The 26,443-nt window shown below is 40.4% G+C and overlaps 1 long non-coding RNA gene across 2 annotated transcripts in view; it reads right to left on the reverse strand.

The window, feature by feature from the left end:
• The window catches only part of LOC137204766 (uncharacterized), a 399,567-nt gene that overhangs the window by 319,675 nt on the left and 53,449 nt on the right, over positions 1–26,443 (reverse strand). The window lies entirely within an intron of this gene.

Consider the following 26,443-nt stretch of genomic DNA (forward strand, 5'->3'; position numbering starts at 1 on the left):
ACCAGAGACAATGGGAACGTCAAACCTGCAGCCTGTGAAAAGGAGACCCCCAAAACAGTAACTTAGGCAAAATGAGAAGACAGAAATACACAGCAGATGAAGGAGCAAGGTAAAAACCCACCAGACCAAACAACTGAAGAGGAAATAGGCAGTCTACCTGAAAAAGAAGTTAGAGTTATGATACTAAAGATGATCCAAAATTTTGGAAATAGAATTGAGAAAATACAAGAAACGTTTAACAAGGACCTAGAAGAACTAAACAGCAAACAAACAATGATAAACAACACAATAAATGAAATTTAAAATTCTCTAGAAGGAATCAATAGCAGAATAACTGAGGCAGAAGAACGGATAAGTGACCTGGAAGATAAAATAGTAGAAATAAATACCACAGCTCAGAATAAAGAAAAAAGAATGAAAACAATTGAGGACAGTCTCAGAGACCTCTGGGACAACGTTAAACGCACCAACATTTGAATTATAGGGGTCTCAGAAGAAGAGAAAAAGAAAGGGATTGGGAAAATACTTGAAGACATTACAGGTGAACAATTCCCTAATATGGGAAAGGAAATAATCAAGTCCAGGAAGAACAAAGAGTCCCATACAGGATAAATCCAAGGAGAAACACAACAAGACACATATTAATCAAACTACCAAAAATTAAATACAAAGAAAAAATATTAAAAGCAGCAGGGAAAAGCAACCACATACAAGGGGATCCCCATAAGGATAACAGCTGATCTTCCAGCAGAAACTCTGCAAACCAGAATGGAGTGGCAGGATGTATTTAAAGTGATGAAAGGGAAAAACCTACAACCAAGATTACTCTACCCAGCAAGGATCTCATTCAGATTCAATGGAGAAATCAAAACCTTTATAGACAAGGAAAAGTTAAAAGAATTCAGCACCACCAAATCAGCTTTAAAACAAATTCTAAAGGAACTTCTCTAGGCAGGAAACACAAGAGAAGGAAAAGGCCTACAATAACAAATGCAAAACAATAAAGAAAATGGTATTAGGAAAATGCATATAACTACCTTAAATGTAAATGGATTAAATGCTCCAACCAAAAGACACAGACTGGCTGAATGGAGAAACAAGACTCGTATATTTGCTGTCTACGAGAAACCCACTTCAGACCTAGGGACACATACAGACTGAAAGTGAGGGGATGGAAAAAGATATTCCATGCAAATAAAAATCAAAAGAAAGCTGCAGTAGCAATTCCCATATCACTCAAAACAGACTTTAAAATAAAGACTATTGCAAGAGACAAAGAAGGACACTACATAATGATAAAGGGATCAATCCAAGGAGATATAATAATTCTAAATATTTATGCAACCAACATAGGAGCATCTCAAGACATAAGGCAAATGCTAACAGCCATGAAAGGGGAAATTGACACTAACACAATAAGAGTAGGGGATCTTAACACCCCACTTCCACCAATGGAGAGATCAACTGAAATAAAAATAAATTAGGAAACACAAGCTTTAAATGATACATTAAAAAAAAGATACTTAATTGACATTGATAGGACATTCCATACAAAATCAACAGAATAGACCAGAGGACAGACGGCAGAACCAAGAACTACAAGCCTGCAGCCTGTGGAACAAAAACCACATTCACAGAAAGACAGACAACGTGAAAAGGCAGAGGACTATGTACCAGATGAAGGAACAAGATAAACAACTAAATGAAGTGGAGATAGGCAACATTCCAGAAAAGGAATTCCGAATAATGATAGGGAAGATGATCCAGGAACTCTGGAAAAAGAATGGAGGCAAAGATCGAGATAATGCAAGGAATGTTTAACAAAGATCTAGAAGAATTAAAGAAAAAACAAACAGAGATGAACAATACAATAGCTGAAATGAAAAGTAAACTAGAAGGAATCAATAGCAGAATAACTGAGACAGAAGAACGGATAAGTGACCTGGAAGGCAGAATGGTGGAATTCATTGCTGCAAAACAGAATAAAGAAAAAAGAATGAAAAGAAATGAAGACAGACTAAGAGACCTCTGGGACAACTGTAAACACAACAACATTCACATTATAGGGGTCCCGGAAGGAGAAGAGAGAGAGGAAGAACCCGAGAAAATATTTGAAGAGATTAGATTCGAAAAATTCCCTAACATGGGAAAGGAAATAGCCACCTAAGTCCAGGAAGTGCACAGAGTCCCAGGCAGGATAAACCAAACGAAAAACACAGCAAGACACATCGTAATTAAATTGGCAAAAATTAAAGACAAAGAAAAATTATTGAAAGGACAAAGGGAAAAATGACAAATAACATACAAGGGAACTCCCATAAGGTTAAAAGCTGATTTCTCAGCAGAAATTCTACAAACCACAAGGGGGTAGCATGATATACTGAAAGTGATGAAAGGGAAGAACCGACAACCAAGATTACTCAACGCAGCAAGGATCTCATTCAGATTCGATGGAAAAATCAAAAGCAGACAAGCAAAAGCGAAGAGAATTCAGCGCCAGCAAATCAGCTCTACAACAAATGCTAAAGGAACTTCTCTAAGCAGGAAACACAAGAGAAGAAGAGGAGCTACGAAAACAACCCAAAAACAATTAAGAAAATGGTAATTGGAACATACATACCGATAATTACCTTAAACGTGAATGGATAAAATGCTCCAACCAAAAGACACAGGCAGGCTTCCATGGTGGCACAGTGGTTGGGAGTCCACCTGCCAATGCAGGGGACACAGGTTCATGCCCCGGTCTGGGAAGATCCCACATACCGCAGAGCGGCTGGGCCCATGAGCCATGGCCGCTGAGCCTGCGCATCCGGAGCCTGTGCTCCGCGACGGGAGAGGCCACAACAGTGAGAGGCCCACATACTGCAAAAAAAAAAAAAAGACACAGGCTTGCTGAATGGATACAAAACCAAGACCCATACATATGCTGTCTACAAGAGACCCACTTCAGAACTAGGGACACATACAGACTGAAAGTGAAGAGATGGAAAAAGATACTCCATGCAAATGGAAATCAAAACAAAGCTGGAGTAGCAATACTCATATCAGATAAAATAGACTTTAAAATAAAGAATGTTGGGCTTGCCTGGCGGCACAGTGGTTGAGAGTCCACCTGCCGATGCAGGGGACACAGGTTCGTGCCCCGGCCCAGGAGGATCCCACATGCTGCAGAGCAGCTGGGCCCGTAAGCCATGGCCGCAGAGCCTGTGCTCTGCGGCAGGAGAGGCCAAGGCAGTGAGAGGCCCCACGTACCGCAGAAAAACAATAAAGAATGTTACAAGAGACAAGGAAGGAAACTACATAATGATCAACAGATCAATCCAAGAAGAAGATATAACAATTATAAATATATATACACCCAACATAGGAGCACATCAATGCATAAGGCAACTGCTACCAGCTGCAAAAGAGGAAATCAACAGTAACACAATAATAGTGGGGGACTTTAACACCTCACTTACACCAATGGACAGATCATCCAAACAGAAAATTAATACAGAAACAGAAGCTTTAAATGACACATAGACCAGATAGATTTAACTGATATTTATAGGACATTAAATCCAAAAACACCAGATTACACTCTTTTCTCAACTGCACACGGAACATTCTCCAGGATAGATCACATCTTGGGTCACAAATCAAGCCTCAGTAAATTTAAGAAAATTGAAATCATATCAAGCATCTTTTCTGACAATAACGCTATGAGATTAAAATCAATTACAGGAAAAAAACGTAAAAAACACAAAAACATGGAGGCTAAACAATATGTTACTAAATAACCAAGAGATCACTGAAGAAATCAAAGAGCAAATCAAAAAATACCTAGAGACAAATGACAATGAAAACATGATGATCCAAAACCTATGGGATGCAGCAAAAGCAGTTCTAAGAGGGAAGGTTATAGCTACACAAGCCTGCCTCAAGAAATAAGAAAAATCTCAAATAAACAATCTAAACTTACACCTAAAGGAGCTAGAGACAGAAGAAGAAACAAAACCCAAAGTTAGCAGAAGGAAAGAAATCATAAATATCAGAGCAGAAATAAATGAAATAGAAACAAAGAAAAGAATAGCAAACATCAATAAAACTAAAAGATGGTTCTTTTGAGAAGATAAACAAAATTGATAAACCTTTAGCCAGACTCATCAAGCAAAAGAGGGGGACTTTCCTGGTGGCGCAGTAGTTGAGAGTCCGCCTGCTGATGCAGGGGACACGGGTTCATGCCCCAGTCTGGGAAGATCCCACATGCCACGGAGCGGCTGGGCCTGTTAGCCATGTCTGCTGGGCCTGTGTGTCCAGAGCCTGTGCTCCGCAAAGGGAGAGGCCACAACAGTGAGAGGCCCATGTACCGCTAAAAAAAAAAGAAGAAGAAGAAAAAGAGGGAGAGGACTCAAATCAATAAAATTAGAAATGAAAAAGGAGAAGTTACAACAGACACTGCAGGAATACAAAGCATCCTAAGAGACTACTACAAGCAACTCTATGCCAATAAAATGGACAACCTGGAAGAAATGGACAACCTGGAAGAAAGGGACAAATTCTTAGAAAGGTATGACCTTCCAAGACTTAATCAGGAAGAAATAGAAAATATGAACAGACCAATCACAAGTAATCAAATTGTAACTGTGATTAAAAATCTTCCAACAGACAGAAGTCCAGGACTGGATGGCTTCACAGGTAAATTCTATAAGACATTTAGAGAAGAGCTAACACCCATCCTTCTCAAACTCTTCCAAAAAATTGTGGAGGAAGGAACACTCACAAACTCATTCTATGAGGCCACCATCACCCTGATACTAAAACCAGACAAAGATAATACAAAAAAAGAAAATTACACACCAATATCACTGATGAATATAGATGCAAAAGTCCTCAACAAAATACTAGCAAACAGAATCCAACAACACATTAAAACGATCATACACCATGATCAAGTGGGATTTATCCCAGGGATGCAACGATTCTTCAATAAACACAAATCAATCAATGTGATATACCATATTAACAAACTGAAGAATAAAAAACCATACGATCATCTCAATAGATGCAGAAAAAGCTTTTGACAAAATTCAACACCCATTTATGATAAAAACTCTCCAGAAGATGGGCATAAGGGAAACCTACCTCAACATAATAAAGGTCATGTATGACAAACCCACAGCAAACATCATTCTCAATGGCGAAAAACTGAAAGCATTTCCTCTAAGATCAGGAACAAGACAAGGTTGCCCACTCTCACCACTCTTATTCAACATAGTTTTGGAAGTCCTAGCCATGGCAATCAGAGAAGAACAAGAAATAAAAGGCCTACAAATTGGAAAAGAAGAAGTACAACTGTCACTGTTTGCAGATGACATGATACTATACATAGAGAAGCCTAAAGATGCTACCAGAAAACTACTAGAGCTAATCAATGAATTTGGTAAAGTAGCAGGATACAAAATTAATGCACAGAAATATCTTACATTCCTATACACTAATGATGAAAAACCTGAAAGTGAAATTAAGAAAACACTCCCATTTACCACTGCAACAAAAAGAATAAAATATATATGAATAAACCTACCTAAGGAGACCAAATACCTGTATGCAGAAAATTATAAGACACTGATGAAAGAAATTAAAGCTGATACAAATAGATGGAGAGATATACCATGTTCTTGGATTGGAAGAATCAATATTGTAAAAATGAGTATACTACACAAAGCAATCTACAAATACAATGCAATCCCTATCAAACTACCAATGGCATTTTTCACAGAACTAGAACAAAAAATTTCACAATTTGTATGGAAACACAAAAGACCCGAATAGCCAAAGCAATCTTGAGAAAGAAAAACGGAGCTGGACGAATCAGGCTCCGGGACTTCAGACTATACTACAAAGCTACAGGAATCAAGACAGTGTGGTACTGGGACAAAAACAGAACTATAGGTCAAGGGAACAGGACAGAAAGCCCAAAGATAAACCCACACACATATGGTCCCCTTATCTTTGATAAAGGAGGCAAGAATATACTATGGAGTAAAGACACGTTCTTCAGTAGGTGAAAACAAGACAGCTACATGTAAAAGAATGAAATTAGAACACTCCCTAACACCGTATATAAAAATAAACTCAAAATGGATTAAAGATCTAAATATAAGGCCAGACACTATAAAACTCTTAACCCTTAGAGAAAAACATAGGCAGAACACTCTATGACATAAATCACAGCAAGATCCTTTTGGACCCACTTCCTAGAGAAACGGAAATAAAAATAAACAAATGGGACCTAATGAAACTTCAAAGCTTTTGCACAGCAAAGGAAACCATAAACAAGACGAAAAGACAACCCTCAGAATGGGAGAAAATATTTGCAAATGAAGCAAGTGACAAAGGATTAATCTCCAAAATATACAAGTAGCTCATGCAGCTCAATATCAAAAGAACAAACAACCTAATCCAAAAATGGGCAGAAGATCTAAATAAACATTTCTCCAAAGAAGATATACAGATTGCCAACAAACACATGTAAGGATGCTCAACATCACTAATCATTAGAGAAATGCAAATCAAAACTACAATGAGGTGGGCTTCCCTGGTGGCACAAGTGGTTGAGAGTCTGCCTGCTGATTCAGGGGACACGGATTCGTGCCCTAGTCCGGGAGGATCCCACATGCCGCGGAGCAGCTGGGCCCGTGAGCCATGGCTGCTGAGCCTGCGCATCCGGAGCCTGTGCTCGGCAATGGGAGAGGCCACAACAGTGAGAGGCCCACGTATCGCAAAAAAAAAAAAAAAAAAACAACAAAAAACTACAATGAGGTATCACCTTACACCGGTCAGAATGTCCATCATCAAAAACTCTACAAACAATAAATGCTGGAGAGGGTGTGGAGCAAAGGGAACCGTCCTGCACTGTTGGTGAGAATGTAAATTGATACAGCCACTATGGAGAACAGTAAGGAGGTTCCTTAAAAAACTAAAACTAGAACTACCATATGACCCAGCAATCCCACTACTGGGCATATACCCTGAGAAAACCGTAATTTCAAATGAGTCATGTACTACAATGTTCATTGCAGCTCTATTTACAATAGGCAGGACATGGAAGAGCCTAAGTGTCCATCGACAGATGAATGGATAAAGAAGATGTGGCACATATATACAGTGGAATATTACTCAGCCATAAAAAGAAATGGAGTTATTTGTAGTGAGTTAGATGGACCTAGAGTCTGTCATACAGCGTGAAGTGAGTCCGAAAGAGAAAAACAAATACCGTATCCTAATACATATATATGGAATGTAAAAAAAATATGGTTCTGAAGAACCTGGGGGCAGGACAGGAATAAAGATGCAGACATAGAGAATGGACTTATGGACACAGGGAGGGGGAAAGGTAAGCTAGGACAAAGTGAGGGAGTGGCATGGACATATATACACTGCCAAATATATAATAGATAGTTGGGAAGCAGCCGCATAGCACAGGGAGATCAGTTCCGTGCTTTGTGACCACCTAGAGGGGTGGGATAGGGAGGGTGGGAGGGAGACGCAAGAGGGAAGGGATATGGGAATATTTGTGTACCTATAGCTGATTCACTTTGTTATACAGCAGAAACTAACACAACATTGTAAAGCAATTATACTCCAATAAAGATGTAAAAAAACAAAATAACGGGCTTCTCTGGTGGCGCAGTAGTTAAGAATCCACCTGCCAATGCAGGGTGCATGGGTTCGAGTCCCGGTTCGGGAAGATCCCACGTGCTGCGGAGCAACTAAGCCCATGCACCACAACTAGTGAAGCCCGCGCACCTAGAACCCATGCTCCGCAGCAAGAGAAGCCACCAGCAATGAGAAGCCTGGGCACAGCAACCAAGAGTAGCCTCCACTGGCCACAACTAGAGAAAGCCCACACGCAGGAACAAAGACCCAACGCAGCCAATAAATAAATAAATAAATTTATTAAAAAAAAAAAAAGCAAATGGCATAATTCAGTCCAAGTTCAAAAGCCTGAGGACCATGGGGCTGTGAGTATAAGTTCTGGTGTCCAAGGCCCGACAACCAGGAGCTCCAATGTCCAAGTGCTAGAGATGATTGACATCCCAGCTCAAAAAGAAGAGAGGGAATCCACCCTTTCTGCACCTTCTTGTTCCATCTGGGCCCCTAATGGATTGGATGATGCCCACCCACATTGGTGAGGGTTGATGTCTTCACTCATCCCTGAATCAAATGCTAATGTCTTCCAGAAACACCCTCACAGACACACCCAGAAATAATGTTTCACCAGTTATCTGGCCATCCGTTAGAACAGCCAAGTCGATATATAACATTAACCATCACACCTACCTTTACAAGGTCATGAGAGTGCCATCATATACACAGGCACCAACTTAGCAATGAAGAAGAGGGAAAGGAAATAACTCTGGAAGGCTGATAATTTATCTAAAGAGACTGTTTTAAATGAAAAAGAAAATTTTAACCAGAAAAATACTAAGTTAACTTTAATTAAGAAGTTTAAGTTATAGTTTCCATACTCATATGATAGAGGTTTAAAAGCAATAAAGATAAATAAAGAACCTTCACGGTTTTTGGTATACATAAGTGTCTGTTAAATGTTAACCTCAAAGCCTAGGTAATACATGGAAAAGGTGTGAACTAAAAAAGATGGCAGTAAGGATGGACAGAAGAATATTCAAGAATCCAATTGGGGGCTTCCTTGGTGGCGCAGTGGTTGAGAGTCCGCCTGCCGATGCAGGGGACACGGGTTCGTACCCCGGTCTGGGAAGATCCCACATGCCGCGGAGCGGCTGGGCCCGTGAGCATGGCCGCTGAGCCTGCGCGTCCGGAGCCTGTGCTCCGCAATGGGAGAGGCCACAACAGTGAGAGGCCCGCGTACAGCAAAAAAAAAAAAAAAAAAAATCCAACTGGATGTAGACAGCATAGGAAAAAAGAAATCTATGTGTCAAGGTTTCATGTTTGAATGCTTTACTTGGCAGTGGTACTATTCACTGATATGTGCCCTGGCCTCTTTCTGAGTTCACCATTGAGTGGTGGAGCTAATAACTATGAATCTTCTAACGATGTGATAGGAAGCAAGTAGGAAAGGCAAATAGCCTCCCTTTCCCCACCAAATTTACCATCCTTTTCAGGGGTGAATCCTGGTCTCATGCGGATGTTACTTCCTCCAGAAAATGCTGACCTGAGCTGGACTCCGTAGCTCATCTGTGAAAAATCTGGGATAAGGTTTCAATAATGACTTGGGTATAACAAGAAATAAACTAGAAAACCTAAACCTATAAGAGATGAGTCGCTTTCCAGAGACTGCAGAACCCAGTGCATTCTGGGTCCTACAGTGGGTACCAACTTGGTGATCCTTCTCACTCCCTGCTAAAAAAATAAAAAGTTCGGGAATTCCCTGGTGGTCCAGTGGTTAGGACTCAGCCCTGTCACTGCAGGGGCCTGGGTTCAATTCCTGGTCAGGAACTAAGATCCCACAAGCCACACAGTGCAGCAAAAAAAATCAGTAAATAAAATAAATTAAAAATAATAAAAAACAAAATATAGGGGCTTCGCTGGTGGCACAGTTGTTAAGAATCTGCCTGCCAATGCGGGGAACATGGGTTCTAGCCCTGGTCGAGGGAAGATCCCACATGCCGCGGAGCAGCTAAGCCGGTGCGCCACAACTTCTGAGCCTGCACTCTAGAGCCCTCAAGCCACAACTACTGAGCCCACGTGCCACAACTACTGAAGCCCACGAGCCTAGAGCCCATGCTCCACAACAAGAGAAGCCACCACAATGAGAAGCCCGTGCACCACAACGAAGGGTAGCCCCTGCTCGCCACAACTAGAGAAAGTGCACGCACAGCAACAAAGGCCCAACACAGCCAAAAATAAATAAACTGCAAAATGTCATTTAAAAAATTAAATTAAATTAAATTAATAAAGTTCATGCTTAAATATCTACTCTTGAAATCTCAAAATCCCTCTCCTATCTGCTGCAGGTTTGCCATCCATGTACTGACTTCCACTGAGAACATACTACTTGCCTTTAAAACAATAATGAGAGGGACTTCCTGGTAGTCCAGCAGTTAAAACTCCGCACTTCCACTGCAGGGGCCGTGGGTTCAATCCCTGGTCGGGGAACTAAGACCCCATTGCCACGCAGTGCAGCCAAAAAGTAGGAAAAAAAACAAACAATAATGAGGGATCTTACCCCACTGGGATGTATCTCACTTCATGGTCTCAGCCAACAAATTATGTCAAAATATATCACAATCCACCTTACATCTCTACAAGACATAGATGCACACAATACTGAAGAACAGGAATAGTTTCCTTGCAGTTTGCTGATTCAAAGCAGAGAACAGGGAAGATAACTTTGACAGGCATGTTAAGAATGGCAAGACACAAAGACCTGAGATCATAAATTAGGTAAGAAACAAACCAGGTCCATGAAGGAAAACTGTATCTAATTTGGAAATGGAACAAGATGTTTACTAAGAGTGTCAAGTTGAATGTGCTATCCAGGTTTCTTGTTTAAGATCAAGTAAACTGGAGTCCTTACACACTAAAGAAGAGGAATAGGAGTAGGTATGTGTGGTGGTGCACCTCTGAATCTTGCTTCCACATCTTCCCAGAAGCCCAGCTGTGGTCTGAGAACAGATGGAGAACTTCACAGTGAAGTTATATGAGGTTGATCTATGCCCCCTTCATCTTCTCTGCCTCCACACACCAGGTCCATGAAGGAAAACTGTATCTAATTTGGAAATGGAACAAGATGTTTACTAAGAGTGTCAAGTTGAATGTGCTATCCAGGTTTCTTGTTTAAGATCAAGTAAACTGGAGTTCTTACACACTAAAGAAGAGGAATAGGAGTAGGTATGTGTGGTGGTGCACCTCTGAATCTTGCTTCCACATCTTCCCAGAAGCCCAGCTGTGGTCTGAGAACAGATGGAGAACTTCACAGTGAAGTTATATGAGGTTGATCTATGCCCCCTTCATCTTCTCTGCCTCCACACAAGCATTATAGTTTGATAGCCCCACAGACTTTGAGTGCCTGAAATTACAGACAATGACTTCATTCAAGTTGATTCCATGAACAGAAACAAATTCCACCACATTTGCATTAGACAGACATCATCTTGACTGTGTAATGTCATTTGACATAAATTTTCTAGTATAGAGGTCTATCATTTAACCAAGAGATAATTTAGGTTAAGTTGCCCCCTAGAGGCAGCTGGAAAAACACTAAAACTGTCTAGAAATAAGAGAAAGTCCAAATAAAATGTTAGTAAACAGAAAATGCAGAAATGGATAATAGAATCCTTACATTTTACATATTTCCTGTTTTCAGAACAAAGACTGGAGAGAAGATCTCTAATCATCTGTTTTACATAAATATTTACCCCAGTTGCTGAGATACAATTTTTTTAAAATCCTGTCCCCCAAAAAAATGATCTTCTGGTAAATTGGTATCACTCAGTAATTCAACAACAAATGAGATGGCAGAGCATAAAGAAAGACAACAGACAATCAGAATAGTTGATTTTCCCAGAAATAAATATCGATTTCTAAATGCACATTTGCTTTAACAAGCTGCATACTGGTGTGACTTTTTGATATCGTTGTTACAGTTTTTTTTTTGGTTTTTTTTATTTTGTGGTACGCGGGCCTCTCACTGCTGTGGCCTCTCTGCTGTGTTGCGGAGCACAGGCTCCAGACGCTCAGGCTCAGCGGCCATGGCTCAAGGGCTCAGCCGCTCCGCGGCATGTGGGATCTTCCCGGACCAGGGCACGAACCCGTGTCCCCTGCATCGGCAGGCGGACTCTCAACCACTGCGCCACCAGGGAAGCCCTGTTGTTACAGTTTTTAAAGTTCTGTTTTTATATCATTAAGAAATCTTTTGTGTGTCACTTCACTATACCCACTGATCCGATTTAAAAATGGCTTTTAATCAAGAAAAACAGGGAGGTGTTGATGCTTCGCTTTTTGTGGCATGCATAATGCAGCTGGAATTTTCCATCCCCAAGTAAGAATCCAGTGCAATCCTCATTCCCTGATGAGAGTTCCAAAGGAAAGAAAAGGACCAGTTTAATGATTGCTGAAGGCAGTGGGCCTGTAATACCATTGACTACAATTTAGAGTAAGAAGTTGCCTGCAGAGGAAAATGGGCCTGGTTCAATTGCAATTATTGATACTTTCAATCAACAGCATTTTCGTTTGTGAAAATAAATTAATGCCAGGTATAAAAGAGGAGTTCAAAGGCTCAAACTGAAATTTAAAAATAGTTTAGGGAAAGCAGCATAAAGCTGATTTGAAGATGATAAATATTTAGAATTTAGAAAAAATAAGCCTCAGAGTTAATGAGTTGGGAGAAGGGACAGAGCTGGTAATTGACCATTTCTTGGGTAATGATTAATGTATGTAAAAATGTAATTTACTAACTGGGAAATGTTCACTCCTTTCATAGCATAATGGTTTCCATCTTCTAAAAGAGATCTCTAAAATTAACCATCAATGAACAACATTTCTTTAAAAATAAAAAATTCCCGCACGTTAAAGTTCATATTCTATTGTGTTTCTACACAAGTATGTCCGACATCTCAATAAATTTTTAAGATCAACTGCTTACTTGCACAATTTGTATATGTCAGGTGGTGTTACATAACTAACACACATCACTTAGCGTGTTAAGTGATAAAAGACTTGCATGCAAAACAACAATGAATATTTAAAAATGAAAAGTACATCCCTATAATAATTGTTCAATTTAGATAACTTCAAATTACAAAGAACGTAAACTAATACAACTTGTTCTATGCTTTTAAAACTTCTAGATGTAGCTCAAATTGGGATTTGATAGGGAATTCCCTGGCGGTCCAGTGGTTAAGACTCCATGCTTTCACTGGCGCGGCCAAAATAAAAAAACAAATTTTTTTTAAAAAAAGGATTTGATAGATGGCAAAAGCTTCCAGGCCTCACATTTTATCTGAGGCTGTGTTTAGTAGCCTAATTGTGAATTGTTTCAGTGGTACCTGGAAAGCCCATTCCAACTAAAGTTTTCTTTTTAATTTTCTGCCATTATCCCTGCAAACTTCCTATTCAGAAACTGCTACTCTGATTTCACAAAGGGTTTGAGGCAGTTTTCACTCATGCCAGATGTCAACTGCAGTTTAGCCAGGCACCCTGCTCCATATCTTCTCATATCCGACCCAGGCTAATGGAGGAGTCTCCATTTCAAACACTGCCCATCACTGTGGTGAAGAGAAAAAAATGTTCTGGAGGGTCCCACAACTGGCTATTTAATGCCTTGATCTCAAAGTGATACGTATCATTTCTGATTACAACTAACTTGTCACATGGCCCTGCCCAACCACAAGAGAATCAGGAAAAGCAATCCTAACCAGGGGGAAAAATGGAAATATTTAAGAAATAGTGTTTATGACTCTCAGAGAGGTATCATCAGTTTTTTGCTATTACGAACAATGTTGCAAAGAATAACCTTGTATAACTATCATTTTGCAAGTATATCTGTAAGATTCCAGAAATGGAATTGTTGGACCAAAGGTTTTAACCATTTGTAATTTTGATAGATATTATCAAAGTTGCTTTAAATAGCAATCTCTACAATCCGTTTAAAATTGGACTTGTAGAATTTCAAATTATGCATGAAATTTTTTTTATATTTTATTTTTTAACATTTTTATTGGAGTATAATTGCTTTACAATGGTGTGTTAGTTTCTGTTTTATAACAAAGTGAATCAGTTATGCATATATATATATCCCCATATCTCTTCCCTCTTGCATCTCCCTTCCTCCCACCCTCCCTGTCCCACCCCTCTAGATGGTCACAAATCACTGAGCTGATCTCCCTGTGCTATGTGACTGCTTCCTACTAGCTATCTATTTTACATTTGGCAGTGTATATATGTCCATATATACACTACCACTCTCTCACTTTGTCCCAGCTTACCCTTCCCCTTCCACATGTCCTCAAGTCCATTCTCTAGTAGGTCTGTCTTTATTCCCGTCTTGCCCCTAGGTTCTTCATGACCAATTTTTTTTTTTATATTCCATATATATGTGTTAGCATATGGTATTTGTTTTTCTCTTTCTGACTTACTTCACTCTGTATGACAGACTCTAGGTCCATCCACCTCACTACAAATAACTCAATTTATGCATGAAATTTTTAGAATACCTCAGCTGAGTAAATCTCAATGGATTTATGAGATGTACACACAAATAGCTGTATTATGTGGCCATTTATGTTAAATGTCACCGGAGTACTGGAAATGACACTCTGAGTTAGAGTTGTCCCAAGCAGGGGGGATTACATCCAGTTAAAATGATTCATCAAGGTTTCACAAAGGAAGCAGGTTTTAAATGGGGCCTTATGGATAAATCATTCTCTACCTTTTCTCCTCTGAAAGTCCTTTCCTCAAATCCCTATAGCTATTATGAACAAGCACTAGAGCCAGGGTGCCTGAGTTTAAATCCCAGCCCCACCACTGACTAGATTTACCTTCGGCAAAGTACTTAAACTCTTTGTTGTCACTACATCCTCCCATAAAATCCTCCAGTGCTTTCTCTGGCAATCTTTGTTTTCTATGCCATCTTGTAACGGTAATCAATTATATAAGTGACAGCAGCCAATCGCTGGCTTAACTACCTGCAGTGCAAGCAATAGTGGCTTCACGGCCACCTCCCTCCTTGCTTGTGAATGGAAGAGGAATTATTTCACAGGCTTGAATTGACTAATGAATAAATGGCTAGGAGTCATTTTGAGTGAAGGACTTCCAGTTCTGTAGAAACTATAAAACTGACTTTCCATCCCTTCCAAAATAAAATATTTAAATTGTAAAGTTCAGAATCTCAGCCTCTGAAAGCCATATATATGTATGGCTTTCAATAACTGTCAATAACTGTTGAGCTATCAATAACTTTACAGCTGATATCAAAAACGATGGCTGCATAGGGTAAAACGCTGAAGGTCTGTTAAAGCCTACAAGCTGATACATGTAATATCACTCAGGTAATTTGTTTTCTTCAAGTTAAGAACAATAAATGTCCTTTTATTTAAATGACTGATAGTTGGGTTTGCTACATCCTTCATTTTAAATATACATAAATATACGTGTGTATGTACATATATATAATATATATGTCTTTTTAAAATATACACCTTTGTATGTTATGTTTTTCTCCAGCTTTACTGAAGTATGATTGACAAATAAAAATGTGTATCTTACGTTGTAGAATGAGATGTTTTGATATATATATACATTGTGAAGTGATTACCACAATAAAGCTAATTAACATATCCATCACTTCACATAATTACCCTTCCTTTTGTGATGAGAACAATTGATATTTACTCTCTTAGCAAATTTCAGGTATGTAATATATTAAGTATAGTCACCATACTATAACATTAGGTCTCCAGAACTTATTCATCTTATTCATAATTTAAAGTTTGTACCCTTTCACCAATATCTCCCCTTTTCCCCCACCCCCCAGGCCCTAGCAACCACCATTCTATTCTCTGTGATTATAAGTTCAACTTTTTTTTAGATTCCACATATAAGTGAAATTATACAGTATTTGTCTTTCTGTGCCTGGTTGCTTCACTTAGCATAATATCCTCCGGTTTCATCCACGTTGTTGCAAATGGCAGAATTTCCTTCTTTTTTTAGGCTGAAAAATATTTCATTGTAGTACATATATACCACATTTGCTTTATGCATTCGTCCATCAATGAACACTTAAGTTGTTTCTGTATCTTGGCTATTGTGAATAATGCTGCAATGAACACGGCAGTGAAGATATCTCTTTGAGATAGTGATTTTATTTTCTTTGGATATATACCCAGAAGTGGGAGAGCTGGATCATATGGTAGATCTGTTTTTAATTTTTTTGAGGAACATCTATTCTGTTTTCCATAATGGCTGTATGTATGTGTGTGTGTGTGTGTGTGTGTATATATATATATATATTTTTTTTTTTTTTTTTTTTTTTTTTTTTTTTGCGGTACGCGGGCCTCTCACTGTTGCGGCCTCTCCCTTTGCGGAGCACAGGCTCCGGACACGCAGGCTCAGCGCCCATGGCTCTTGGGCCCAGTCGCTCCGCGGCATGTGGGATCTTCCCAGACCAGGGCACGAACCCGTGTCCCCTGCATCGGCAGGCGGACTCTCAACTACTACGCCACCAGGGAAGCCCCCTATATGTTTCTTAATATGCTTCTCTTTTTGAGATTCTAAAAAAAAAAATTTGTTTAAATAATTTAGTTTTTTTACTGACATATAGAAATATCTATCAAGTTTCATAGATATGGAGCACATAAAATTACCCTTAAGCTTAGATTGATATGTAGAAATAATCACTTTAGTTTGGCATTATAATATCTGGGCTCATAAATAATATCAATACTCCAACTTCAGGTAATTTGGGATTTTTTACCCCCAATAAACATTATTACTGTTTTTTAGACTTCCTTTCTATTTATTTTCATGCTTATATCAGTCATAAAACAGAAAACACATCACTAATTTAAACAGGGAAAATTTAATATACAGAATTGTACACTGATATGTATTAGTTATCTATTGCTATGTGACAAATTATCCCAAAATTCAGCATCCTGAAACAATAGACATTTATTATTGTCTTAGTTGGTTCAGGCTGCTATAACAAAATATCACAGGCTGAGTAGCTTATAAACAGCAGAAATTTATTTCTCACAATTCTGGAGACTGGAAGTCCTAGATCAGGGTTCCAGCATGGATGGGTGAGGGTCCAATCTTCTGGGTCACAGACTTCTCTTTGTGTCCTCACAGAATGGAAACGGCTAGGGATCTCTTTGGAGCCTCTTTTAAAAGAGCACTAATCCCATTCATGAAGGTTTGCCCTCATAACCTAATTTCCTAATACCATCACCTTGGACATTTGGATTTTAACATATGAATTTGGGGGGGGATACAAACATTCAGACCATAGTAATTATCTCACAGTTTCTGTGGGTCAGGAATCTGGGAGTGGCTCAAATGGGTGGTTCTGGTTCAGAATCTTTCCTGAGGTTTGTTATTTTTGGTAAACTCATTTGAGGAAAAACAAACCCACAGAGTCTACAGAGGAGACCATGGTCAATGGTTGCTGCCTAGTTCCAGCTTCTCAAGCTCAAGTTCCACATATCTGACCTCCCTGCCATAATCAGCCCTGGAGGAAGTGAAGTTAATCCCGTCCTCACCCCCATCACTGTGTCCTCAGGGAGCAGCCCGATCCAAGTGCTATGCCTTCCCCAGGACCCTCACTATTCTAATGAGCAAATGTTTGGCCACAAAAGAAAGTAAGAATTCTGTGAAAGGGAAGATATCAGCTGAAATAAATAGCATTTTTTCACTATTAAGTGACTACCATAAAGCAAGATAAGACTAAGAGCAATGTGGAGGATTCACTGCATGGGTGGTCAATTATAATGGCCTTCTAGCAAGACCCCTATTGATTTACTGTTTAGGTTGAAAAAAATATTAATTATTTAAATAGAAGGTCAAAATCAACAATATAGTTTTGCACTGCCTGTGAAGAATGCTAGGAATCTCGGGCTTCCCTGGTGGCGCAGTGGTTGAGAGTCCACCTGCCGATGCAGGGGACACGGGTTCGTGCGCCGGTCCGGGAAGATCCCACATGCCGCGGAGCGGCTGGGCCCGTGAGCCATGGCCGCTGAGCCTGCGCGTCCGGAGCCTGTGCTCCGCAACGGGAGAGGCCACAACAGTGAGAGGCCCGCGTGCCGCAAAAACAAAAAACAAAAACAAACAAAAAAGTTTGGATGACTATGTCATCACTAAGTACTACCAGGTGATATCTGTCCTCTTGTGTATCTCTAAAAGTAGAATCTTTTTTGTTCCAAGTGAAACCAGATGACATCGCAGGGCACTGTGATACTGAACCAGTACTAGTTGAACCAGAAGAAAATGGTTGGGAGAATTGAGTTCATCACATAGCTTACAGGCACACAATGATACAGGTACAAGAAACTCCAAAGAACCTGCATCTAGCTCAGGGAACAGCAGATTGTAGGCGCTTCACAAAATCTGAAGAGGAGGGAGGAAGGAAGGAGACATTTACTAGAATGTGAACAGAGATGGTGTTGGGTGATAGGACTAATTAGAAACTGCTGTTTTAATTACTTTATCTTTCTTTTTAACAGAGCTTACATTTCCTTTAATAATCACGTAAAATAAAAGTATATAGTGAAAAATGTCCATATTGTTCAATATAATGCTACTGATGTGTTATTTTTATAATACTTGAGGCTCCTGATACTTTATAAAATGCTGTGAGACTTCTAGTTTCCAGTCTGACATGTAAAGAGCTTGGAAATTGTAATTCCCATCCTCATATCTAAAAAAAAAAAGAACTGAACAAAGCGAAAATCAACAACTCTGCTTAGATCCACCAGAGAACTGAGACCATAGGGCAAACCACTGCCCTGAAAACTGGAGAAACTGAAGAATACAGAGAATCACAGCTTACTGGAGCAGAAGCTGCTGCTAGAGCCTGGAAGGACCTCTTAAAGGACAATTCACTAATTTCTGGATACTGAGTTTGGTCTAACTTAAGAGATAAAAACTCCAGGGTGCCCAGCTTCAGGGGAAACCTCACATTTTTTGAGTTTTACCTTCAAGAGCCCCTCCACATTCTCAGAGTGAAGATCAGAGAAAAACCCCCCTTGTGCTTGTGGCAGTGGAAGGGAAAAATTAACCATTTTGAAATAAGCCCAGAGCATTTCTTTTTCCTCAGCAACTGCCTGTCCCCAAAGAAAACTAACATATGTCAATCGCTTTCCTAAATGCCAGCAATGAAAAATTAGAATTTGAAATTAAAAACACATCATTTACATTAGCACTCAAAAAAAGAAATATATTAGTATAAACCTCACAAAATATGTACAAGATCTACATGAGGAAAAATACAAACTCCAATGAATGAAATCAAAGAATATCTAAATAAACGGAGAGATAGTTCATGTTCATGGATAGGAGGACAAAATGTTGTTAAGAGCTCAGTTCTTCCCATTTTGACCTATAGATTCAAATGCAATCCCAATCAAAATCCTAGCTAGTTATTTTGTGCATACTGACAAACTGATTCTAAAGTTTATATGGAAAGACAAAAGACTCAAAATAACCAACAAAATAGTGAAGAAGAACAAAGTTGGAGGACTGACACTACTTAACTTTAAAGACTTAATATAAAGCTGCAGTAATTAACACAATATGGTACTGGTGAAAAACAGACAAATCAATCAATGAAACAGAATAGGAAGCACAAAAATACACCCACATAAATACAGACAGCTGATCTTTGACAAAGAAGCAAAAGCAATTCAATGGATAAATGATAGTTGTATTAGTTTTCTAGGACTGCCATTACAACATATCACAGACTGGATGGCTTAAACAACAGAAATTTATTTGTCACAGTTCTGGAGGCTAGAAGTCCAAGATCATGGCGTCAGCAGGTCTGGTTTCTTTTGAGGCTTCTCTCCTTGGCTTGCAGATGGCAACTTTCTCACTGTGTCTTCATATGGTCATCTCTTGGTCTGTATATGTGTCTGGTGTTTGTAGTCCCTTTTTATAAGGATATCAGTCACACTGGATAAGAGCCCACTCTAACAACTCATTTTAACTTACTTCTTTGAAAGCCCTATCTCTAAATACAGTCACATTCTAAAGCACTGAGCTAAGGCTTCAACATATGAATTTGGGGGGCTAGGGGGGACACAATTCAGCCTATAACAATAGTCTTTTTGATAAATAATGCTGTAACAACTGGACATCTACATGCAAAAAGAAAAAAAAATAACCTAGACAGACCCTACACCTTTCACAAAAATTAATTCAAAATGGATTATAGACCTAAATATAAAACATAAAACTATAAACCTCCTAAAAGACAACATCAGAAAAAATTTAGGTGACCTTAGATTTGGCAGTGAGTTTACAGATACAACACCAAAAGCAGAACCCATGAAAGAAACAATTGATAAGCTGAACTTAATTAAAGTGTAAAACTTCTGTTCTGTGAAAGACACTGTTAAGAGAATGAAAAGACAAGCCCTTATTTCTGAATATATAAAGAACTCTTAAAACTCAACAATAAGAAAACACACAACCCAATTTAAGAGAAGGCAAAAGATCTGGACTGGGCTTCCATGGTGGTGCACTGGTTCAGAATCCGTCTGCCAATGCACGGGACACAGGTCCGAGTCCTGGTCCAGGAAGATCCCACATGCTGTGGAGTAAATAAGCCCATGCGCCACAACAGCTAAGCCTGTGCTCTAGAGACCGTGAGCCACAATTACTGAAGCCTGTGCACCTATAGCCCATGCTACGCAACAAGAGAAGCCACTGCAATGCGAAGCCCACGCACTGCAACAAAGAGTAGCCCCCGCTCACCTCAACTAGAGAAAGCCCACGCGCAGCAATGAAGACCCAATGGAGCCAAAAATAAATAAATTTTTGTAAAACAAGGCAATAAAAAAAAGAAAAGATCTGAACTGATACCTCACCAACAAAGATATATGGATAGCAAGTAAACATAGAAAAAGACAATCAATATCACATATCATTAGGAAATTGAAAATTAAAACAATGAGCCACCACTATGCACCTATTACACAGACAACACCAAATGCTGACAGGAATGTAAAGCAACAGGAATTCTCATTCATTGTTGGTGGGATGCAATATGGCACACCAATTTTGGAAGACAGTTTGATAGTTTCCTACAAAGCTTAACATAGTGTTACCATTCAATCCAGCAACTGTACTCCTGGATACTTATGCAAATGAGTTCAAGATGTATATCCACACAAAAACTTGCACATGAATATTTATACAAGCTTTATTCATAATTTCCAAAAATTGGAAGCAACCAAGATGTCTTTCAATAGGTCAATGGATAAACAAACTGTGGTACATCCATACAATGAATATTGTGGGGCAATAAAAAGATATGTCCTATCAAGACACAAAAAGACATGCAGGACACTTAAACACATATTGCTAAGTAAAGAAGTCAGTCTGAAAAGGCTACATATTGTTATGATTTCAACTATATGGTGTTCTGGAAAAGGCAACACTATAGAGACAGTAAAGAGATCAATGGTTGCCAGGGATTTGAGGGGAGAGATGAATAGGTGGTGTACACGAGATCTTTAGGACAATGAAACTATTCTGTATGATACTTTAATGGTGGATACATGATATTATGCATTTGTCAAAAACTCTAAAACTGCTATGGACTCAACTGTGTTCTCCCGAACCCTAATCCCCAGCGTGACTGTTTTTGGACATAGGGCCTATAAGGAGGTAATTAAGGTTAAATGAGCTCATAAGAATGGGGCCCTGCTATGATAGGATTAGTGTCCTTATAAGAAGAAACACAGAAAGCTCTCTCTCTCTCTCTCTCTCTCTCCTCAAGCACAAAGGAAAGATCATGTGGGCACACAGAGAGAAGCCAGCCATCTACAAGCCAGGAAGAGCTCTCACCAGAAACAGAACCCTACTGGACCTTGATCTTGGACTTCCAGCCCACAGAATTGTGAGCAAATCAATTTTGGTGTTTTAGCCAACCGGTCTATGGTATTTTGTTACAGAAGGTTGAGCAGACTAATACAAACACAGAATGAACCCTAATGTAAACTATGAACTTTAGTAGCATATCAATATTGGTTCGTTAATTGTGATAAACTTACACTCACTAACAGAGATGTTAATGATAGTGAAAACTCAGTTGGAGAGGCGATGTGGATATGGATATAGGGGAACTCTACTTTCTGCTCAATTTTCCTATAAACCCAACATCTGCTGTTTAAAAAAAAAAAAAGAAGTCTCTCAATTTGAGAAAAACACTTTGACAGAGAACTTTTGTGATTTTTACTATATAGTATGTGTTTCATAAATGTTAGGATCTGACCGTGCTCTATAGCTATAAATATATCACCAGAGATTGATAGCTGTGTATGTTCATCAAAAGTTTTCATCTTTTGGGACTTCCCTGGTGGTCCAGTGGTTAAGAATCCACCTTCCAATGCAGGGAATGCAGGTTCAATCCCTGGTCAGGGAACTAACATCCCACAGGCTGCGGGGCAACTAAGCCTGCATGCTGCAACCACAGAGCCCCTGAGCTCTGGAGCCTGTGCACCACAACTAGAGAGAAGCGCAACCGCCACAATGAAGAGCCCATGCACTGCAATGAAAGATCCCGTCTGCCACAACTAACACCTGACGCAGCCAAAAATAAAACTAACTAAATAATTTTTTTTTAAGTTTTCATCTTTTTGGGAATTCCCTGGAAGTCCAGTGGTTAGGACTTGGCATTTTCACTTCCCAGGGCCCAGGTTCGATCCCCAGTCAGGGAACTAAGATCCGCAAGCCACATGGCACAGCCAAGGAAGTTTTCATCTTTTTGGTCTTTAATGAAAATGTAGTTTTGCTGACAAGGAGGAAACTGCTAAAATATTTGTTTTAAAATATTAGGCTTCTGGGACTTCCCTGGTGGTGCAGTGGCTAATAATCCGCCTGCCAATGCAGGGGACACGGGTTTGATCCCTGGTCCAGGAAGATCCCACATGCTGCAGAGCAACTAAGCCCATGCACTGCAACTACTGAGCCTGCGCTCTAGAGCCCACAAGCCACAACTACTGAGCCCGCGTGCCACAACTACTGAAGCCCACACGCCTAGAGCCCATGCTCCGCAACAAGAGAAGCCACCTCAATGAGAAGCCCGTGCACCACAATGAAGAGTAGCCCCCGCTTGCCGCAACTAGAGAAAGCCCACGCTCAGCAACAAAGACCCAACGCAGCCAAAAATAAAATATAAATAGGGTGGGAGGGAGGGAGACGCAAGAGGGAAGAAATATGGGGACATATGTATATGTATAACTGACTCACTTTGTTATAAAGCAGAAACTAACACACCATTGTAAAGCAATTGTACTCCAATAAAGATGTTAAATAAATAAATAGGCTTAAAAATTTTTTAAGATAATAATAAAAATAAATAAAGCTTTCAGCCTGCACACAAAAAATAAAAATAAAATAAAATATAAATAAATTTCTTTTTAAAAATTTTTCTTTAAAAAAAAAATTAGGGTTCAATCTGAAACAGAACCACAGCCCCTGAACCTTCTACCTCATAAAGAATTATCCAGTCCAAACCCTACGGGTTTCTCAACCTCCAAAATTAACATTTTGCACCGGATAATTCTATGTGTGTGTGTTGGGGTCGGGGCGGGGGTCGCACAAGGGCCACAGGGTGCTGACCTGCACGTAGTAGGATGTTTAGCCATGTACCTGAACTCTGTCAACTAGATGCCAGTAGCAACCCTCATGCCTGCCTCCCTACCCCTCCCACCTCCTCACTTCTGTCACGATAAGACATCTCCAAAGATCACCAAGTTTCCTATGGGAGTGAAAATTGCCCTCAGTTGGGAATTCACTGGCATCCAGCAGTTAGAACTCCACGCTACCACTGCAGCAGAGGCATGGACTTGATCCCTGGTCGGGGAACTAAACTAAGATCCCGCAAGCTGTGCGTGACCAAAAAAAAAAAATTACCCTCAACTGAGAACAACTTGTATGAAGGGATTTGATACAGGGATTGTGGAAGCTGTGGCACCGTAAGGTTGGGGTCTCCAACTCTGATGAAGGAGCTTGAAGTCCCCAGGGTAGTCAGGAAGGGAAGATGGACATAGAGTAGGGATGAACAAGACGGAACTGGAACTCACCAGCCTGAGCTGGATTCCCACAAAGAGGGACTGACACCCAGGTTTCTTCTTGCTGCCTCTGGTGTTGGTGACAGGGGTATCCTACAGAAGCTGGGGCTCTTGGTTGCAGAACTAAACACACACCTTGCCCAAGAGTCAGAGAAACTGAAAGAAGACCTGGGGGAAGGTGGAGCACTTGGTTTCAACAATGTGAACCAGAGGATAAGCAGCAATGTCTGTGAGCTACCAAATGGTTACTGCTTCACTTCCACCCTACCAGTCTTGAGCAAGAATCTCTCCTGTGGCTTACCCTAACCGGAAATACCTAGGGAAACAGTTCAGCCTCATCAGCGCACTACAAAACCATTGCAAATACTCTCTTTTTAATGTAGTAAAATGAAAGTGTTCAAAACTGGTCAAGTAAGCTCATCATAGATTTTATTTTCAAATGAACTTCAAAGAAAAATATAGAAGTACACTGGTGAATCTGCAGGGACCTTCAACTAATTATACATTTTCCCCCAAATATTAACTCCATTCAGTTTATAATCATATTCTGCCTCAGATGTTACCTGCTCTGTGGCCATATATAAATCAGTCTTCTAAAATCAATTGAAAACTTGATCTAATACCTGTGGAATATTTATAATTTATAGCTACAGAGGCCAGATGTTAATGATAAGGAGAACTAATAACAAAATATAATCTAAATGAACCTCTAATCTGCTCCCAACCTCCCCCTTCTCTGCTAAGTATCTAATTTTATCTCTTCAAGACAGGGTAATCTTAAATGGCCTGTATTTACATAATGCATTTGCTATAGATGTTTCATTCCCAACTAATTAGTTTAGAATCCATCTGCTAGAGTCTGAAGGTGTCCTTGCTGGGGCTGGTTATATAGACCCTTCCCTATAAATGATCACGTTGATTAGGAAAGATGAAGTGTATCCTCTCTCTAATATAGAAAATCTAGATAATTTAGAATGTTCTCTCACAATAGCCTATTTATAACATTAAAAAATAAGACAAAAACCCTGCAAATAACAGCACAATCTCTCCTGCTTCCCCTTTGTTAGGTTTCCAAGAATATGAGGTGGGGGGGCTTAACTGGGAAACAACTTAGAGGATATTATCACATTGGTTCAACAAAGTCTTTGTGAAGATATCCCTTTCTGCATCAGGGTTGGACTGGGCACTGCCTGACTCCAACTGGCTGGACACCCATGGAGTAAATCATACCTCCTCTAAGATCCTATGACCCAAACATTTCTGCTCCTGTGCTATACCAGAGCCTTAAAAGGGTCTTGGCCACCAAAGGGTGTGTGTTCTGAGATCAGCAACATATTTTAAAGTGATACAGATACTCTCTCTATCAAGGAGATCATATCATTTATCTATCTCCCAGTGAGATTGCAAACTTCCATATAAAAGTATAAAAAGAATTTCGAATTTACATGTTTCATCTCCTTAACTGCAGGAAGTCATTTCTCCTCAAGAATTTTCGGGAAGAATCAGGGGTGTTTTCACTAGCCAGTGGGTCTGCCGTTATTTATAGCTAGCCACTACAAACAGGCCAAAACCCCACAGCTTCAAGCCTCAAAAATCTCTCAGAGGCATCACTCTGAGATGGAACTCTTCTCCTAACACATGTGCTCCAAACTGGGTAATCAGTCAGTTGTCAGGCTCCCAAGAGATGGCACTGATGCTTGTGCAACATGTAGAGACTATTCTTTCTGTATTACACTCAGAGAAAGTGTCCCACAATAAACTTGCTTGAGTCCTAAAGTCAGCAACTTGTTGCAATTATTAACACATACACTTTCTCCTGGGATGCACAAACCAAGGGTTGACCTCTGCATTGTTGCTGGAACCTCTTCAAGATGGAGTGCTGTTCCTGAGCATGACCTAACCTGCCAGACATCCTCCTGTCTTCCAATGGATTCTTTCTCACGGTTTTGGTCATGCTCTCAATGGTCTAAGACTTCCACTGAGGTCCTCACCCTCGATTTGCCCAAAATGTCTGTCTGAACCCTTATTGAATGGTGGGGTTTCCATCTTTTCCCCCAGAAAGAACTCAGCTTACGTAAATAGTTCAAAGGTGAAGAGGTGTGTCTCCTAATTCCACCCAACAGAGTCTGTTTAAAACCCAGATAACAAGGTCTCCGTCCGAGGCCTCCGTTGCTGCGAGGCTCGCGGCTTCCCTCCTGTCTCTTTAAATGGTGGGGCCAATGGGCCGCCCCGGAAGCTGCTACGGGGTTGGCCCCGCGCGCCGCTATTGAGGGGCGAACCAAGATGGCAGCGGCTTTGGCTCTGTGAGTTAGACGGAAGAGGCGACGAAAGAGGCGGCAGCAGCAGCGGCGGAAGGAAAGGGACTCCCAGTAGCCAAAAGCGCTCGTGCGCCAGGGGGCTCTCGGAGTCTCCCGCGTAGTGGTGGCAGCTGCAGCAGGACCAGGCGCCGGTCAGCTTCGGATATTTGAAGCAGGGGAGCGGAGCGCAGTCTCCGGCTGCGGAGGCAGGGCCAGGCATAAGGAAGGAAAACATGGCGGTGGCGGCCTGAGGAGGAGGCGGCGCGGGAAGCAGCTTCACAGAGATCATGGCGGAGGCGGGAGCAGGGCAGTGAACGGCGCCGCGAGTTCTTAGCGCGGCGGGGCGGGAGGCTGCGAAGCGCTGCGCCGCCCCCTCGGGCGGCT

The sequence above is a fragment of the Pseudorca crassidens genome, chromosome 13 (assembly GCF_039906515.1).
Source record: "Pseudorca crassidens isolate mPseCra1 chromosome 13, mPseCra1.hap1, whole genome shotgun sequence".
Lineage (NCBI taxonomy): Eukaryota > Metazoa > Chordata > Mammalia > Artiodactyla > Delphinidae > Pseudorca > Pseudorca crassidens.